Source organism: Gavia stellata, chromosome 2 (assembly GCF_030936135.1).
Source record: "Gavia stellata isolate bGavSte3 chromosome 2, bGavSte3.hap2, whole genome shotgun sequence".
NCBI lineage: Eukaryota > Metazoa > Chordata > Aves > Gaviiformes > Gaviidae > Gavia > Gavia stellata.
Window position 1 is genome coordinate 70,325,624 of NC_082595.1, and position 19,971 is coordinate 70,345,594.

The following is a 19,971-nucleotide window of genomic DNA, read 5'->3' on the forward strand; positions in this document are numbered from 1 at the left end:
GGTGGAAGAAATATCAAGCTTTCTTGTGCAATTGGGAGTTCCCCACTGGGTGGATATGTCACATATATAAACCGGGACACTTGCTCAGACTTTAAAATGTTGCAGTGTTATTAGTCTTCTTGATGTGAATTAGTTACATCTGACTGCTGAACAATACCAGCTATCCTCATTTTGCTTTCAGTGGAAATCTTATTGCCTGGTGATCTTAATTCTGAATTTCTAGCACACCCTTGAACTCCTATTAAAGTACTGTTGTTAGAAGAAATTTTTAGTCAGCTCACAGTGGAAAACAGTCAAAATGTCAGCAGTACCTACATTCACAACACTTATTTGTTCTAACCAATGATGAAAGGGTTTTCATCTTCTGCTGCATTATTCTCCTCTCATTTTCCAATTAAATAAAAAACTAAATTAAAGAAATAATTTGCAGCAGTGTTGTTATTATTTTCCAGTGACTGTATAATTCTTCTTAGTTCTGTCAATGAAGATGAACTGACTTCGGAGGGTCTGACTGTCTCTGAAACAACCAATTAAGTCACCCCTGTGCTGTTTAATAAAGACAAAATCAATGTCAGAATAGCTTTTGAGAACAATTGCTGAAACACAATGTTCATTCTAGCAATAGACTTTCAAGTATTGAGCTGAAAAACAGTGATCTGTTGTAATAAAAGTTTGTGTCAAGGAATTTATATTTTTATTGTAGCACCTGAACATATCCAAATGTTCTTGTCATTGTACAAACATAGATATTTGGCAATGCTTATCCCAGAGAGCTCTAATCCCTCTTCTAGCACAAAACTTATCATTTGATCATTGGCAACTTGCTGTGACTTCATCTCTTCTGAAAAATGCCCATAATAATATCTAAGAAAAGTAAACATGTATTATGGGAACTGAAGGCCAGTGAGAGTCTTCTACGATTAATTTTTTTTGTGAAATTCAAAAGTATTGTGTAGAACAAGTTTTAAGAAAAATTGATAACTATAGCTCTTTATTGCCTCAACAGAACACTACAAAATTATAAAAAAAGAACAAAATAATGTTATCCAAAAAGAAATATTTGATTTTACTTAAAAATAAGACATATGTTAAAATTTCAAACTGCAATATGATTTTAAAATCTTTTTTCCAAAATTGTTCCTCATTTTTTAAAAATACTTTTCAAACGATATTTGTATACCTGAACTTTTTTTAGAAATCAAAACATTTAACCAAATAATTTTCAGAGATTTACTTGGCACTTATTTCAGTCACAAGAACTTGTCTCAATTGAGATATGGTATTGAATTTCACCCTGAAACCCGCACTTTTCAACGTGAATATGCGTATCACGAATCTGATTACTACTTAGTAAGAAACCCTCTAAAAGTGTAAGTGCTTGTGATTGATCCAATTGATCCATGACCCTTAACTTTCATAAGGGTCTAACATCCTTTGTCAGTTTCTCCATTAGACTGTAAGTCACTCAACAGAAAATTTATTTGATTTATCTGCACACTTTATTTACCTTTACTATTAAACACTAACATCAGCGAGGCCTTCCCATCCAGGTGAATGACCTGGGGACTACACATCTGACTGATATATAGTGTCTTGGATTCAATCATCCAGTTGTGAGACATTCTCAGAAATTCTCAATGAATTTCTCACTTCAGCCTCTCTCAGTTCCTCATATTCCTTTTCCTGGACATGAGGATAGGAACCAAAGTTAGTTCATGTGCATCCTAGAAGAAAGTGTAGGAGTCATTATTTTGCTTATACCTGTATAATTTTATTGACGTCTAATTATATTGTAGAGCAGTGAGAGTAATTTCTGACCTTAGATATTACAAATAGAAAAAAGCCTGTTAGTTCTTTTCATTCGTCCTCCTGTCACAACTACTAGCAACCACTATAAAATTAAATATAGCAAGAAATGGCAATTTTCCATATGCCTGGGGGAAAAAAACACAGTAGTTAAAGGATCTCATTGTCCAGAAGATTTTAATTTCAATATGTAAATCTCACCATTTCTAAATACAAATTTTTTCATTCTACTCAACCACCACCCTTTACCTGATATTTGTGCAGACCAAATAATGTAGACTGCAAGCACATATTTTTTACCCTCCTGACAATTTTTTAGTAAATTGTATACCAAAATTTCATTTTGCCTCCCTTCAACCATTTGGATTGTTCTTTTCTAAACACTCTTTTCATTACCGACTCACCAGTGCCAAGGTTTTTTAAATATATGTATATTTCCATCTGTTGCCTTTCAGATATATCTTTATCATATCAAATGATGATAGTTAAATGTTTCTTTTAAAAAGATCATCAGTGAAATAGTGAAACTGCTGAAAACAAAACTTTTCTGTTTCAGTTTTGGCATCCCATGAAGACTACTGTAACAATCAACATGGCTTCTACTTTTTCTAATTTCTCTTCAGCTATTGTTTTAGATCACTTCTTTTGAGTCTCAGCTGAAGATTCTTACTATGGCCTGAGTTTTCAAACCCTGAGTTAAGCTGTGCATTATCTGACTGTAGTCCCTTGTTAATTTTAAAAGTCTGGCATTTTACAGCATGGCGAAGGTGCTCATGACATGTCTTGCTGTGAATGAGTAGCACCAGGGCCTGTGACAAGAGGACAGAATAGCTAAGCACTTAATACATCTGCCCCCTTGAGGCTCTCTGTAGGCGGTCAGCCATTCCGAATTACCTTTGTTGTCTGATTTTTCTTGCTCTTATGATACTCTAGAGTACAATGTTGCAAACCAAGTGCTCAGTCTTTGAGAGTGTCTAAGAGCAACACCACAAGGTTATTAAACATAGATCTTAGTGTCAGAAGGGGTCACTTTGGTCATTTAGTCTGACCTGCCACAGCACTAACGTTAAAAGATTTCCAGGACAATTTCTTTTGCTGAAGCTACAGATTGTCTCCTAGAAAGCTCATTAAATGCTCTTGAAAAAAGTATAACCTAATGTTGAAAAAAGTATGCAGCAAATTGCAATAACTTCTGGTAATACGAACTGTTGGCCTTTTTTTTTTTTTTCATATTGTCCTCCCTGCCTGGTTATTTGGCATTCTGTTCCTACCTTTGCTTCATGAAATCTTTAGCCAAGGCCATGGTTCTATTTAAATAAAAATCACTTTCCATTTACTTTGACATTTTTGAAATTAGAATTCAGACTCTGAAATGAAGGTCCTGTCTTATGTCCTTTTCCTTGATTCTTAGCTTGTCCTTTATTTAGCTGCAGGCTAGAACATGCATTGAATTGCTTCACAGAGAAATTAGGGTTAGTGGGGTTCCAGCAAAACCTGACCGCAGCTAGATTTCCATTTCACAGCTCTGGCTTTCAGGTATAATTCCATACATCACTTGTGTGACTTATACATAGTGTACATAAGGGATGTATAGACTCAATGAACAGAGAGATTTGATACTCCAACATAAACCTTACTATGTACTTGACTAACAGGGCTATAGTAAGGTATTTCTTTACCTTCGTCCTTCTTTCAGGATCTGCACTTCTAAAGAGAACCATATATAAATTTTAGTTCCAGGCAGTTAGCTGTGTTTGTCCTCAAAATCTTTTTCTGAATTGTCCTTCAAACAGCAGTAAGAACAGAAAACAAGATAAGTAGATGACAGTCTGTCAGTGGCAGCTAGCAGATTTTTCCAAGCAAGCCAGTGATAACTAGAAACAGCCAAAAGCATGGAACAGAATAATAACTTTCAGATAGTTCATTCCTAAATTTTACAAAACTGGCAGGTATAGGCCTACCTTACCTTTTGCTTTGTTTTTTTTCAAACACACTCTCACACACATTAAACTTAACCTGTAAATATTACTGAAGGCCTGTTATTGACTGAAGTCCTTGAACCTGTATAGGTTGAACAGGGTCTTCTGCGAGGAGCTTTAAAGAACAAAGCAAAAATGATACTATAAAAATTATTTCTGTTCTTTCCATCTCAGATATTAATGTAGAGGGGATTCCTGAGATAGCACCGTATCATTTGTGTTGGTGTTTATAACGGTATCTGCTTCCAACATTTCCAAAATAGTACGCGGCACAGAAGGCCCTCACAACCTAAAGGACTCAGTAGAAAGGACTGTCTCAAACATTTGAGACACTAAAATTTATGAGATAGCTTGGAGATCAGCAAGGCAAAGGAGACCACTGACTGAGAAGTATCTTCATGATGTGTAATTTGTATTTTCTGTTGATTTTTTGGATGGTGGACCATCTTCAGCTTTTAAGACTTGGGTTAAATTGGAACGCTATAGGAAATTTTCATTTCATCAGTTACATTTGCACAGAAAGTTGACTGATGATAACAACTTATAGTAACTCCCCCTCCTAAGCACTATTCTTCTCAAGTTTGCTACCTTATCTGCTATTATGGTTAAGATTTACCTATTAGTTAAGCTTAATTTTGTCATCACATTCCCCCTGAAAACGTGCAGGCTTTAGACATCCCTCTGAATAAAGCAAGACCAATTTCTGGTTCTGAGGCCAGACGGGACAGGTTGGTCATATCCACATTAGTGGCACTTAACCCTAGACTCCTCTGTTACCCTATAATATTAATATTATTTTGTGCATGTGAGGTTTTTTAGACAAAATTTCTAGTGATGTAAGGATTGTACTGCAGTCCATGTGAGTCATATTTTCTTAAAATCAATGTAAATGTTGCACATTTTGTAGAGCAGTTAAGAACATGGAAAGTTTGTGAAGGCTTCAGAGCATCCTGGGCTACCACTGGAGGATTGCAGGGAATAGTTTTGTCCATACAACCCAGAAGGAAAGTGTTGCTCAGACACTGCAAGTGCTAGCTGCCAAGAGCGTTCCATGTCAGGATATACCTCAACAGTTAAGCAATATGGACTTGCTCATGATGTCTCAGAAGAGCTGAGAGCCCAAATAGTTAGAGTTCCCAATTATAGTAGTGAAGACTGAATTTGAATTTCCCAACTTACCAGAAGCTACAGTGGGACTTTCTCCTTATTCTCACGTCCAAGCTAATTACTGAGCAATCCTAGAGTGCATTATTCAATTTTTGTTTTGCATCAATTCATATGAAAAACCTCGGAAGTTTCTGCATTCATACCAATGGAGAAAAATATTTGTGATCTGAAACTTTCTGTGGGCACCAGTGTCTACCAGAAAAGTTCTGATTTTTTGTTCCTTTAGCCTGCATTTGATTTCTTGGTCCAACTCTATTCACATTCTTTCATTTTGTTATTCTTATTGCAGGATTATATTTTTATATTTTTGTATGTGTGTCCAAAAAGTAGATTAATATAATAAGGTATATAAGCATACCATTTACACTTAACTATATGAGCAGTATTATTGCAGTCAGACAACAGTACTTTGACTGCTTAGGTATTCAGAAATAGGGAGTAATCAAGTATGAAGTTTTCAAGCTGATACTCACAAAGGTTTTTTCAATTTTATTTTTGCAAGTAGTTATTCATCATATGATACACTCCATTAATTGAGCCAAACCTTTCATTCTACTATAGTTCATCAGGGTTTTCTCACCGTACTTTTAATTTTATATTTAACTCAGCTTTCTAGACCACTTATTTGTTCGTACACTTTCAAACAGAGCTTTTCAAATTATTTTCCTTCATGAAAAATCTGTGAATTCAACCTAGGAAAAGGTAAAATAACTGTGATGTATAGGACAATCAAGGACCATGGAAAAAAACCAGACCACTTTCTATGTTCTTTTGATAGCTTACAGAATTACAGAATAATAGATAACAGATGTGAATTATTTTTGCCCATTCCATAGACTTGTGCAGGCTATGTTAGAAAAGCTTGTAAATTAATTAAAAAAATCTACAGCAATCAGAACCATTTGCTGTTTGCAATTTGTAATTTTTGCAAAGTATGCACTTTTAATTTCCTCTTTACTCCGATTTTTTTTCTCTTAAGTCTGAATTCCTCCTTTTTGAACAATGAATATTCTTATAGATGTTATTAGTTGCCTTAATGAGCAAATATTGTTCAGTTACTAATTCAGGACTTGAGGAATCCTACATCCTACATGCTACCCTTCCTGTGGGCATACTCTTCATTTCCGTCCTGCTGTTTGATTCATAATGGTTGGATATTTCCACTGTCAATATCTATCATAATCCTGAAATCTCAGGCATTTTTGTCACACACGCAGGTCATAATTATTAATCAAAATTTTGCCCTCTGTATTTTCTCTAATTCTTCTTTTTTGTTTCTTACTTTTCTTTTCACTTCTTTTGTGAAATATAGCCTCCTGTGAAATATAGCCTAAAGTAGATTCTGCAATGATTCAGGACCATCAACCAATGAATGTTCAGCCCAGTGTGGTGAATGCAGTGACTGGCATAATCATTTATTCATTGGAGTGTAATAGACTTGTCATGCTGATTGATGAAACAAGATTTGTGATTGTATTTTTAAGGTCAGGAAGTGCTCGGCTGTGATTAGCATGACAATGCTGTTTTACCAGAATCAGTAGCAACCTGTTGTGAATTTTGTTCACAAATCTTGCTAAGATTTGTCTCCTGGTATCAAATGCATTGAGTGATATACCTAATGGAAGTAAATTCTGTTATTTTAAAATGAACTGATACTAGCAGTCATATTTGTTTTAAATAATTTTGAAAAGTGTCTTTTACATTGTTGGAATATTTCTTTAGTTTTGTTTGGACTTCTGAAGTAGATAATGTATATGAATGACATTTTTAAAATGTCCCCTTAGTTGGCATTCCACAGATCTGGCATCAGGAGTTAAAAGCACCACAATGTACTTTCATATGAATCATACAGGTATGAGTGAAAGAAAGCCTCAGAAATCCCATGTAGAGGTAATTCTTTGGTTTAGAGACTAAAGGCTGTTTGATCCTGAAGAAGAAGGCATGGGAAAAAGGGAAATTCTTGGACAAAAAGATTCATGGGGTATGTGTGAGATACCATAACTCTTCTAGTCGGTAAGTTATCAATGCTTTCTTATTAAGAGATCTGCTGAATATCCTGCTCTCTGAAGCTCAGCTCCAAGAGCATATGCCAGACCCCAGAGCCTTCCAGGAAGTTCCACAGGTAAGTGATGGGCAAGAAACAGAAAGGTAAGAAAGAAATATATATATACTTTTTTGTTGTTTCATTGTGGTGGGGTTTATTCATTTGTATGTTTTTGGTTTTGTAATCAATTTCCTCACTTTAATACAGTTTGACCACCATAACAAATACAAAAAGCATCTGGGACCCTTTCTGCTTATTTCATTGGGGCTTGGATTAATCCCATACTGCTAGGTTAGGTGAAATACCTACTTAGCTCCTGCAGCTAAGAAAATTTGAAATCCCCCATATGTGTAGTAAATCCAAGTGAAGAATTCCTGCAACTACCTTCTTTTCAAGTTTGTCTCTTTGTTATCTAAATTATAATGTAGGCAAAGCAATGTAACCGCACCTTTTGCTACAGGTCTGATTATGGGTATGTCTAAGTCTAGGCTTTTCAGAAGCAATTTAAGGGAATTAAGGACCCAAATCCAAGAGAAATTGAAATCCAGATCAAATTGATCTATTGTCTCTCTTAGGCTTCTTTTCAAAATCTTTCACTCATTATTCCTTGCCTACTTATTTTATTCAGACTGAATTCTGCAGTCCTTACTCAGTGAAAACCTCCATTACTGCTAAACTATCAAGGCATCATGAAAAACAGTTTACTGATTCAGTAAGAGAGAAATCTGAGTGTCTAGTAATGTTCTCTCATCACTAAGGTCATTATATGGATACCAAAGGGAAAATAAAAAGAATGGAATGTTAACCATTTGTCTGACATAAACAAGACAATTTTTCAATATTTTAATTATAATTCTGTATTGTGCCTAAGTGTCTGAGAATGTGGGATCAGCCCCAATGTGGGGTGGATTCCTAGACATTTCTGCACCTGGCTTCTTGGCACTATGTCAAGAAGTGTCAGGGCAAATCATAAAACTCAAACGTGAGACCCATAAAGCAGAGGACCTAATAGATTTGATAATGCTCAAACTTCAACTTGAAAATCTCTCTGGAAAATCCACACTGGATTTGTAACCCTCGGTAGTGAAGGTGATGAAGGAAAGCCCAAGTGCAGAATTTTCTCTGAGCAATATTGCTTAATATTGCATAAAGTTCAGTCACGAAAGATAGCAAATGACACATGTGAACCTAGATGCCTGTGTCCTGCAGGAGTACAGAATGTGTCCTGCTGTTATTACCACCTGTGAGCAAGATGCGATATGGGCTGGCTGCAGGTAGGTGTGCCTCATTTGTTAGCATTTACTCCCCTGCCTTGGTTAAAAAATGAGGCATTTTCCTCAGTACTTTTGATCTTCAAAGATTGCTTAAGGGAATCACAAATCTTGCTTTGTCATATTTTCTGGTCTGATTGTTTCTTTTTCCATACATTCTTTCCCAGATCACTCTTTTAAGTCTTGGGTTTCAAGCTAGCCTGTGTCTCTTAAGGCAGATTTTTTTTTTTTTTTTTTTTTTTTTTTTGTTTCTTCTGCTTTTATCTAAGATCACACAATGTTTATCCTCTATTTAGCACCTGTACTTTTTCACCTGCGGGAACAATAACATCATATCTATGGCTTGAGCTTCTTAAAGAGTAATATGACTTAAAATAAAAGAATTTAAAAGAAAAGTAGATCTAAAAAGTAAGCAGTCTATGTCCAGGCCTGCCTTTCCTTAAGGTGTGCCATCCTTTAGAACAAGGCAATGCCCAATATAATCAAAATCTGCCCAGAAAATCTCTCTTTATGAAGTGTGCCATCTTTGTGTTGTGTTGTTTCCCTGCTTGATACTCCCAGAATCCCTTCCCGTTAAGCTGAGAAAATACCTTCATAAAACAAAATCTCGCAGCACCATTAACTTCAGCTTCATCTGACAGCACAGGAAATTCAGTGAACACTGAAGATACATTGAAGATAAGACTATATTTAATTCATGGCATACAGAACAATAGGAAAATAGTTGCTAAAAAACTAGTTTGCACTAAATTTCCATATCCACATTAGTCGCATTTCAGGATTTGGTTTGTTTGGGTTTTTTTTAACCAAGTACCCATTGGTGGCATTAGAGACACAAAACTTCTTAAAAGGAAACTGGCTCATGCTCTTTGAGATCTCTCCAGAATGCAAACCAGAGCACAGTAAGTGACTATAACTGAGAAATCCCCCTCAAAATCACATTCCTGATCTAAGAAGAAGAGGGACTATGGATTATGAGGTGATCCAGGTAGACATTGCCAAATCTGACACAACTCTGTCATGAATGTAGGGGGGACGAGCTGGGAGCCCCTGCAGAAAGGTAGAGAAGCTCTGAAAGCATTGAGAAATGGGATCCAATAGAATACAGATGCCAGAATTTACATTTTATTGCTCTCATGCTCCAAGACAATGAAACTTATGCCTTAAGGAGATTTTTTCATAATATGCTCCTTGTCCCAGTTCACCATCACTACTGTCAGAATTTACAAGTGGCTGAAAGCTTCTGAACGTCTCTCTCCTTGCAAAGCCAACTGAAACACTAAAGAGGGAGACATCCACTCTTGAAAAGAGAAAAATAAAGTTATGAACAGAGGGGGGGTTGTGTGTATTCAGGGAAATTAATGCCCTTTAAAATAAAAAATAGGTGAATGCTCTTAATAAATGATAACATGAGATATGTGTTTTATTTATATATAGCAGTATAACTAGATTAGGATAAATATCATGACAGACTGAGAAAGTGAAAAAAAAAATCAAATCAAAGTAGTGGCAAAAATAATTATAGGAGAAGATGAGAAAGTACACTGTACACATACCCTCACCATTTCTTGGTGAGTAAAATGCAAAAAGTGCAGTTGAACAAAAGGACAAATCAGTAGATTGAATGCCGGAAGTAGATGAACTTTCATGAACCCCTGTTTTAAGAACCAGGCTACTTCTGCTGTAGATCAACGGATCAAAGGCTGGTATCAATACTATTCTGTAAATTATCTATGTGTGTTATCAGTCTCGTTTGAGTGCAATTTTGCTATGCTGAGATAAATACTCTTGTGTTCATGTTAAAATAAAATGTTAACAATTATTGAGGAATAAAAGAGGAAAGATTTAATGCTGGTAGAAGAGCTAGATACTGGAAAATTTAGGGTAATCTTTTCACATTGTAAGAAATGTAACATTCAGATAAGCCAATTCAAAATAAAGGAAAAAGAAAAGGCCATAAAACAGACCAAAAAGAATAAGCAGGATAGACTGGGACAATGAGAGGTAGAAGGAAATTAAAATGAGAGGAAAACGGCAAACCTATGTAATAACAAACCTATACAACCCCTCTGCACAGCTGCCAGAAGTACTTGAACCAGCCCTACAGCAGACATAAATAATCATATGGGCAAAAGGACTAGAACCTAAATTCCATGAAATTTTAAAAGGAAGGAAATAAAAGACCTTATGGTGAGGCAATTATTTAATTTTTTAAGGTACTGGAAAGTATTTATGAGTTTTATTTTTTCTGTGTAACCTTTTGAAAAGAGATGACTCTGTAGGCTACTCATTCTTCACTGTCTCTTTTGTCCTGTCACTATTTACTGCCTTTGTATAGCTTTTAGTTATGTTTTTATGTCTCATAACTCCCCCTTCCCCAAACAGTGAGCAAGACTGAAATTTTGGCCTTCACGACTGCGGGAATCCCACAGGATGATCTGTGTCCCAACTGCACTGTTAGCTTTTTGGGACTGTTGATGTGAATAACTTGCTAGAAGGGATTCCTAGCAGTAGTAGTGCTTTGTTATCTATCTATTTCTGAAGGTTTGGTTTAAGGATTAGCTTGCCCAAGAGACAAAAATGTTGCCATAGTTATCCTTTATTATTTTTTTTATTATTTTTCAGAAAGAGCCTCATAAGTTGTAAGCAGCACCTTAAAATCACAACTCTATAAAATTTAGTGGAAGTTTTGTCTCTGATTTCAGAGACACCAGGGCTGTAATTTTTCAGGTTACTGTCTGAAAATAGGCATGGATGTATATGCTTATGAATGTGTGACTGAGGAATATTAAATCTTATCCTCTAGTTTAATAACTCATTGGTGACTACTAATCTTTTTCCTCACTTATTTTTTAAGATGATTCATAACGCACAGCTTAATGAAACACAACATTTACTTGGTCCCAGGAGATGGACAACCATTCATACAAACATACATTCTTATTTATGCACTGACACTGCAGTCAAAAATACTTTGTATGGAAATGCAAACTACATTGTCTATACAACATGGTTTGTTAGCATAATGCAAGCTACATTCTTGTTGTTGTAAAATTTACTGCTAAAATTTATAATATATAAAAGCTTAGCATCTGAAAAACCTTCATGATCAAGGTTTACATAGCATGCCGAGAAGCTCAGTTCATCCAAATGCAGTCCAGACACCTCCCTAGTTGTTCCAAGGACATAGACATGAAGTAGAATTAGATAAATGCACTTAGCTGGAAGAGTATTTTAGTATTATTGGCATGCAAGTGAGCACAAAAATATTCTAATGCACCTCAGAATTTTTATGATGTTCTCTATTTTCATTGCAAATAGGAAAGTTGTCAGTACCACTCCAGTAAAGATGTCAGTATTATATGCAAATTGAAACTACCAAAAATTATAGTTTCCAGAATAAAATATAAAAACCCCAACTCGACCAAAACCAAAAAAACCACAAAATATTCAACCAGAAGGAACACAAAGAAATCAATTTTTCCATCTCATTACAAAAGTAATTCCTAACGAATGTTTGAGCAACCTGTTCCTTAAAAAATCATCCAGGAACAGAAATTCTACAGCTTTACTTGGCAATAATTTTCAAGGATTAAATATCTTCATAGTAAGAAGCAATTTTTCTAGTATCTGGCCAAATTGCTCCTTATTGATACATAAACCCAATACCAGCCTTACTTCCAACCCAGTGGAAGACTGGTGAATGGTGCCTTCTAGTATGCTTTTCAGTACCATTTTCAGTAACAATTTTCACACTTGCAGAATGCCATTGATTCTTCTTTCTGTCTCCCCTTTTCCAGGTTACAGAAAGACAAATTGTACACTTTCCTACTACTCATTTCTTTTAACCTTTTGGACTAGCACACATATATTTTGGAGTGAGCCTAAACCTGAAGTTTTGATGATGCTTTTGGAAACACTAAGCTGAGTGAAATTTTACTTGCTATATCTTACACAGGATACTTATTTTATACTTTCCATAAACAGTGAAGGAGACAATTCCTCACACTCCCACCTCAAATTCTATATACAAAATGAAGGGTCTTTTTTTCTTCCTTTTATCAGATGATTTTCAAATATGCCTATTTATAAAGCCAAATAACTTTAACAAAGATCAATTAAGTAATCACCATCTCTACTACTTTCTATGCCAATTTTCATAAATTTGGAGGACCAAAGAAGATATTTTAAATGAACTTTCCAAAGTTCATTCTCGCAAAGAAAGAGTATGTATCATAGCAAAGAACTCCAAAAGTATGGGTTCTGTCCTGAACAATCAACTAAATGATTAAATATCTTAATAAAAAAATTCTGCAAATTGATAAAATTACAGATTTCATGGAATATTTTTCCTTAAATTGATTTATTTATAATGTATCTTTGTTATATGCATGTGTAAACAATTATGAAATCATACATTGTATAAATAAGAAAACATATTTTTTATAGATATATAAACATGTATTTATATTTCAGTGAAATATGTTTCCTAGTCTTTCAATTTCCCACTAGGAAAATCTAAATATTTTTAGAACATTTGATCCATCTATTATTATCTGTTGCACTAAGCTGAAACATTTTGTGTTGTATTACTTGAAGGAATCTGTCTGCTTATGGTGCATGTGATAGATGTAGTAGAAGTTAGCCCCACTAAGTGAAATTAATTCTCATATTTGTTAAGATTTCTGAGGAAGGCCCCACAGGTAAGCCAGCATTTGAAAAGACTAAGCAATACCATGATTAAAAGTAAAATAAATGTAGCACAGAAAAGGGGGGCAGAGTGGTCAAAGCTGAACATTGCTACAGTATTAGGTTTTCACCTGGCAGAATTTGGTTGCCTTTAAATGTCCCAATATCAGCCTGACGGACCACAACGTCTTGGCTTATAGACTTCCCCAGCCCCACAGCTGTCCCTTTGTCAGCTAAAGACAAGGATATTTTCCTCCCCATCAACTCTGGCTAGATATTTTTACTACATTAATTGTTTCTATGGCATCTGAGAACTTACAAAGAGCTACCACTTAAGATAATTTGAAATTTCTATTAATACAATATGGCATAATCTTTATATGACTTGTTGTTTGAGGATAAACTATCAGCACTCTTACTTGGTTTTACAGAGGAGTAGCATATTTGCCCTTCCCAGTCCTCTTTTGACTGTGAATACAGACAGAAGAGGGAAAGCTGCAACATGAAAAGAATATTTTTTCCATATCTGCTGGCCAAAACTCGCACAAGTGGGAACAACACTGAATAGGACCATACTCTCTTTGCAGGTATCTTCAGGGAGAAACAATTAAAACTAGGTCTTGGCATGATTTTGCAGAGCTGGTAAGTAAAACATTGCAGTGAAATTTTTCTATGAAATAAAATCCAGTGCTTATTTTTACCATGCACTTAGCATGTGGCTTCCACTTGGAAGTCCCATTTTGCAAATATAAATGGCAGTTGTTGTTGATGAATTACAGTTTAAACAGTGCAAAAGGATGACTCCTTTAACACTAGCCATTTTTTTCGTATCACTTTAGGGACCTTTCCATTAGACTGTGCCAACACACAGCTCCAGAAGATAGAACATCAGATGACTGGACAGATAAAATGTCAAAGCCAACTACCCTGACTACTTACCTGCTGCCACACTAGTGTTTGAGCTGGCTAGTCTGCAGCTGAAGCCCTGCTAGAGACAGAGAGAAGACAGCTGGAAGTCTGTTGGCACTTCACTGTCCACTAATTTCAAGATGTTCCCCAGATATTGCAGGGAGCAAGCTAGTGCAGTAATGTTTAGAGAGTATTTGTTTAATAAGAGGGATATTTTTTAATATCTATATCCACAAAACAGAATAAGCTTTTACTTATTTTTAAATCATTGTTTATGAAGTTGGTGTTTCTTAAAAGGAGGCAAATGTCAGTCACAGAAACCACAGGTCTCAAACTCTTTAACAGGCATAGCACAACAGCAATGTGAGCTTCCTACCTTTGATCCACAATTATATTCTATCTGTGATCTAGATAAAATGTTTCTAGAAATGTAAGGGACATACAGTTTCCTGATAATTGATTCCAATGCTTTATGTGCAAAGTCTTGGCAGCCCAACAGTTAGTACCCTCTGAGCATGCTTTAGTCTTACATTTGTTGAAATACAGGATAGAAAAGAGTATTTCAGGTCATCATATTCATTGCTCTGCTGTCCCAGGCACCATGTCATATAACCATCTCTTTAAATTTGCAAATCTCAAAAGGAAGGTTGGTTTATTTTTCCCTACTGGACTTATTGCATGTCTACCCCAAATCCACACTTTACTGAAGCTCAGAAATATTCTCATTCTCAGCCCATTGCTGCCCAGTGTGCATCCATTTGTTTCTATGCCAGAGTGGCCTATCTGTTGTTTATCTTTCATGTACTTTACACGAGGCAGTCACATCCCCTTACATCCTTTGCTAGACTAACCACACCAAGATTTTCAGTTCTCTCTTGTAAAATAAGTTTTTTCTCATCATCTTATACTTTATTCAGTTCAAGGCTTGAATAATCTTTCATGTGGCTTCTGAGAATTTTCTAGCAATGGCAACTCTTGTCAGGTACTTTAGTTATTGTTATGTCAATATGTATCCAAATATTTATTGAAAGGGAAAACCAGAACCCCGTCCTATTTTAAGAGCATGAAGGTGGCCATAACTCCTATGTGAATCTGCCAGGCCTGTAGACATCGGCAAATGCTCTACACATTATTATTGGAAGGACAATGAATTTGGATCAAGATTCCTGAATTGATCAGTTGGATGATTTGTTGTCTGTGTTTGCACTTCTTTCATAATGACTTGGAATAGGTCTTCCCTAACAGCAACTAAAGTTTAATGGGTTTCATAAATACTGTGGAGAAAAACAACCAAACAGCAAAAGAGGTAACCAAAAATAAAAAAAAGAATTATTGAGCCTTTCTGACTCTATTTTTTTAAAAATAAAGCTATCCTGAGCATTTTGATATTGCCTTTTCACAAAGAGTCACTTGACAGAAAGAAAATGTTTTACAGCAAGGATTGTCTACTAAACAACCTAATCAAAATATTATTAAACAATTACACTGCAGTAGGCTGTTTAATGAAGTGTTTTCAGTGCAGTTTGAACGTTAATAGCAACAGTGTTAAGCTGTTTTGTGCTCTGTGTATCAAACAGCTTGGAGTAATGTGAGCTGACTAACAGCCAAATAAAATCTTGAAGCGCCTTTGACAGACAATACACTTGTGCCAGTCTAAATCTTGTCATGCATTATTATTGAGCACGGAAATGACAAAGGAATGTCAAGAGCTTCTACACAGTGTATATCATAGTTAGCTCCATGATAACGAGGGGCCTCCCGCATTCTTCCTCATGGCTGTCCCGTGCTCTAACAGGGATTTGAATCTGAGCAGGAATTTGAAGCTGCATATTCTGTGGCTGTGTGGAAAGGAAGTTTAGATTTCTGTTCAGATTCAGAAACTCTCCTGGGCTGTAGCTAAGGGTGCTGCATCAGCTTGTCATTTACAGATAGTCACTAAAACCCAAAGGTTCAATTGGCTTTAAAAGAAGAGAGGAATACTCAAGTGAATGAGGAAATGGCCTGTTTGAATCTTTGCTGACTAAAACTTTTCTAAAGCTCAATATCACTGAGATTTTTGCTTGTTTTAGCAAGAGGCCAACAATAGGATATCCAGCCAATCTTGAATGGAGAAATAGCCAAGGTATTTCAAGAGTTCATCCCCAAAGCAATAATCTAAATTTCAGTAAGAAGATCCATTGTTACTGAATATGAATAAAGAAGGAAATTGATAGAGTGTGAAAACACAGAGCCAAATTTAGATTTAAATCTGGACTTCCTAGGGAGGAGTTGCATTACCATTAAGATAAGTGGGGAAAATAAAGGTGGATAATATGAAAATTTGTAACATTCCAATAATCTTTCATCATTATCCCTGCTACTGAACTTAGAGCAATGGCTGATGAGCTAAGGTGAATCATCTTTAAAGGTGATTTACAGATACTGTCAGCTCCACCTCTCTGCCACCCTAAAGCATACTTGTCCTGAAAGAGACAATGTGTCTACTTCAGCTTACCTCAGTTGAAAATCTGCATATTATCAAACTGCAAATAGAAGTGTCTTTAGGCCAGGATGCTGGACTTTGTAGTGAAGCATCTGAGCTGAGGCCCTACTTTCTCTTCCAGTAATTCTGCTGCATGCGGTAGGGAAAGAAACAACTTTTCGCTGGTTGACATAGTAAATAGCTAGGGACTACCACTACCACCGTAAAGTGGATGGGACATTGCCTTCAAGTTGGGCCTGTGTCTATATGGGTGCATAGATGTAGTCTGCACCCTGGATATTTTACAGTGGCATTGACCAGAAGCCTTGCAGAAGCAGTGAGCAACTCTCGCCATCTTCTTCTCCTCAGGTTTAAGGAGAGGCTGAGCTCCAATGTTCATTTATAGAATCATAGAATCATAGAATCGTTTAGGCTGAAAAGGACCTTTAAGATCATCAAGTCCAACCGTTAACCTAACACTGCTAAGTCCACCACTAAACCACGTCCCTAAGCGCCTCATCCAAATGTCTTTTAAAAACTGCCAGGGATGGTGACTCAACCACCTGCCTGGGCAGCCTGTTCCACTGCCTGACAACCCTTTCAGTGAAGAAATTTTTCCTAATATCGAATCTAAACCTCCCCTGGCAGAACTTGAGGCCATTTCCTCTTCTCCCATCACTTGTCGCTTGGGAGAAGAGACCAACACCCACCTCTCTACAACCTCCTTTCAGTTTTAATCCCAACCTGTTCTGCCCCTGCCTCCGTGGTTTTGTACATGCCCTTTGCCAGAAATGTGTGTGGGCTTTCATAATTTTATCACACTGCCACAGCAAGACTGTAACTATTGACATTAAGATGTGGGTGACAAGCGCCGTTACTATGGTAAAATATAATGTCATCTTATGGCAGTAAATGCTGCATAGTACAGAACCTACTGTACTGTGGAGAGAGGAGTAAGTTGCATCACAGTTGTAGCAGGGTGAGAGTGTAGGAAAAGTTGGTGAGTTCTAAATCAATTACACAGCTTACTTTGTGAACTTACCCTACAGCAGCTTGTTCAGTTTCTTATGACACCTAATCATTTTTAGTCTTCTACAAGAAAATTTAATCTGAATTAAATTTTGGAGAAAATCTGGAGAAATTGATAGGCTGAAGCATTTTTTTTTAACACCTACAGAAGCCAACAATGTTGGAACATTGTTTTGTCTCTATTTTCCAACTTAGCAACACAATGCACTGATTACAGTAATTCTCTCTTCTAAACAACTTCTTCCTCCACTTCCAAAAATATCTTTTTCCACCCACCATCAAAGTGTTTCCGAATAGCAGAGAGAGAGCCCTAAAGGGGTGGCTGCCATGAGATAATTGGATAACATACTCCTGAGATCTGAGGTGTCGGAGGCATGGCTTAGCTGTGCTTTGCCTCACAACACCCCAGAGATGTGATATAGGCAATTGAAGTTTCTGTTTCCACTTATGCCTCATTGCTTCAGCATGCCAGATCACTCTCATGCAAACCTTGATGGTACTTCTGTGTCTAATATAGTCTATGCTCATGGGTTCTGCAACACAACAATTTCAACAGCAGTAGCTATAGCATGACACAACAATATTAGATCTGGCCAAAAAAAAATATCCGAAACCACAGGTTTTCATTAGCAGATGTGGATTTTTGAAAAACAAAGCATTTTATGGGAACATAGTACCCATGAAGGAAATTACCAAGTTATTTATTTCCTCTCTGATCATGCCTATTGGAGGTATTTCACTGTCATATAAATATTTAAATTTTTATTGGTGGTGGGAAAGTGTATCTACATGGCCACTGGATTTGCGAATTCCAGGTTCAAACTCTTGCTTCACACCCTTTCTCTTTCTGAGTGTCTCTTCCTCTGTAACTAGAGGACTGTGAAAGTAGTGTAGCCATACGTTGCAAGGTCAGATTAGGACTTTAGGCCTGACCACAGTTTTGGACACATGAACTAGAGGGAAAATCATCACTACTGTAGGCACTTGCCAGCTGTGAAAGCAATTCTTGACAAGAAATGCCCAGAGGCTCAGTACAGATCACAGGATAGTCTTGTGACAATATTTTCTCATCACAAATCATGTAACAGATTAGAAGTATAATGAAGGCAAAACCCAAGTCACATTTGCTAAAAACAATTAAGACTGAAATAGAGAATTTAATTAAAAGAGATGAAAATAAAATTTTGCATAAATCTAGATCCACACAGCCTTAACAGTTGATGAAAAAGATATTGAAGAAGAAGAAATGGGAGATCCAGAATTTCCATTCTTTTTGACTATAAGACACTTAGTTGAGTTTAAAAAAAATAGGAAGAAAACAGTCCCCTGTTTCTATTACTTCAGTTTTTCAAACCTCTATGGCATGAGCAGTCAAACATTTACTTCCAGTAAGGTGACTGAATTACCTTTTTCACAAAAAAAAAAAAAAAAAGAAAAAGAAAAAAATACTTTACACAAGAATCTGCAAAGGCATTGTAAAAATATTCAGGGTTGATATTTCCCCAGAAACTTCATGTAATGATCTGTAATGGGAAAGTTCCTGGCTGATAATATTTTTCATAGTATTTCTTTTTCTCTTTTTTTGCTTTTCCTTTAGAGCTGATCTGCTCAGTGTTTTTTTGTTTTCCTAACTGAAATTGTGATTATAGACTAAGCACTGCCTTTCAGAGTGCCATTGGCAATGTCTTTAAATTACTAGGCAAGGAAGCGCAGAGCTCTTTAAAAAGCCTGAAATCTGAAACCACTCAAACTAATTGATTTTTCATCATCAAATACTGGTATTACTGAAGTTGGATGGTCCTTAATAAGGCACAGTTTATCCTAGCACTTGCACCTTGGTAGTATTTCACTACATAAAAAGAGTTTTTCTTCTTTTGTAATTGTGTTGATTTTTCAGTGCACACTCTTAGGAGAAGAAAAAAACAAAGGTGACTCCATGAATTGGTGTAGTTAGAAAGTAGAATTTTTTTCTTAAACATTGCCTTCCTTGCTGTCACTAGCTAATTAAAATATAAAAGCAGATACATCACAAAACATTCCTGGTACTCTTCAAAAAAAGCTTCCTAACGTAACAGTGTGACTAGATAATATGTTACATAAAGTCATGAACATATTGCACTTTTTCCTTAAGATCAGTGTTCTAGGTTTTTGCTGGTTTGGTTTGGATTTTTTTTTTCAGACAGAAACAAAACTCAGCATAGCTTTGTATCTAATTAAAAGAATTAAGGCCCTCCAGTAATGAGAGAAGTGTGAATTATAACAATTATGCAAGTATTTATTCTTTAATTTTTGAAATATTTATTTGTGGAATCATTTACATATCAGAGATGTTGGGATATGTAGGAGGTACTCACATCTATCTACCCAATACTTACCTACCTACCCGTCCAACACAGCTATGGCATGGGCTCTGCCATTTAAAGGCTTGTGGTAACAGCCCTCTAGCTACAGATGAAGCCCTACTCCTATATCAATTAAAACCTCAATGTGGGTAAACTGTGCATTTATTCACCTGACATTTCTATTCATTTGGGTGATTGCCAGGTAACAAAAGCTGTATTATGAGGTTTGCATGTTACGTATTGGCTGCTGTCACACTTCATTATTTGCTAATGT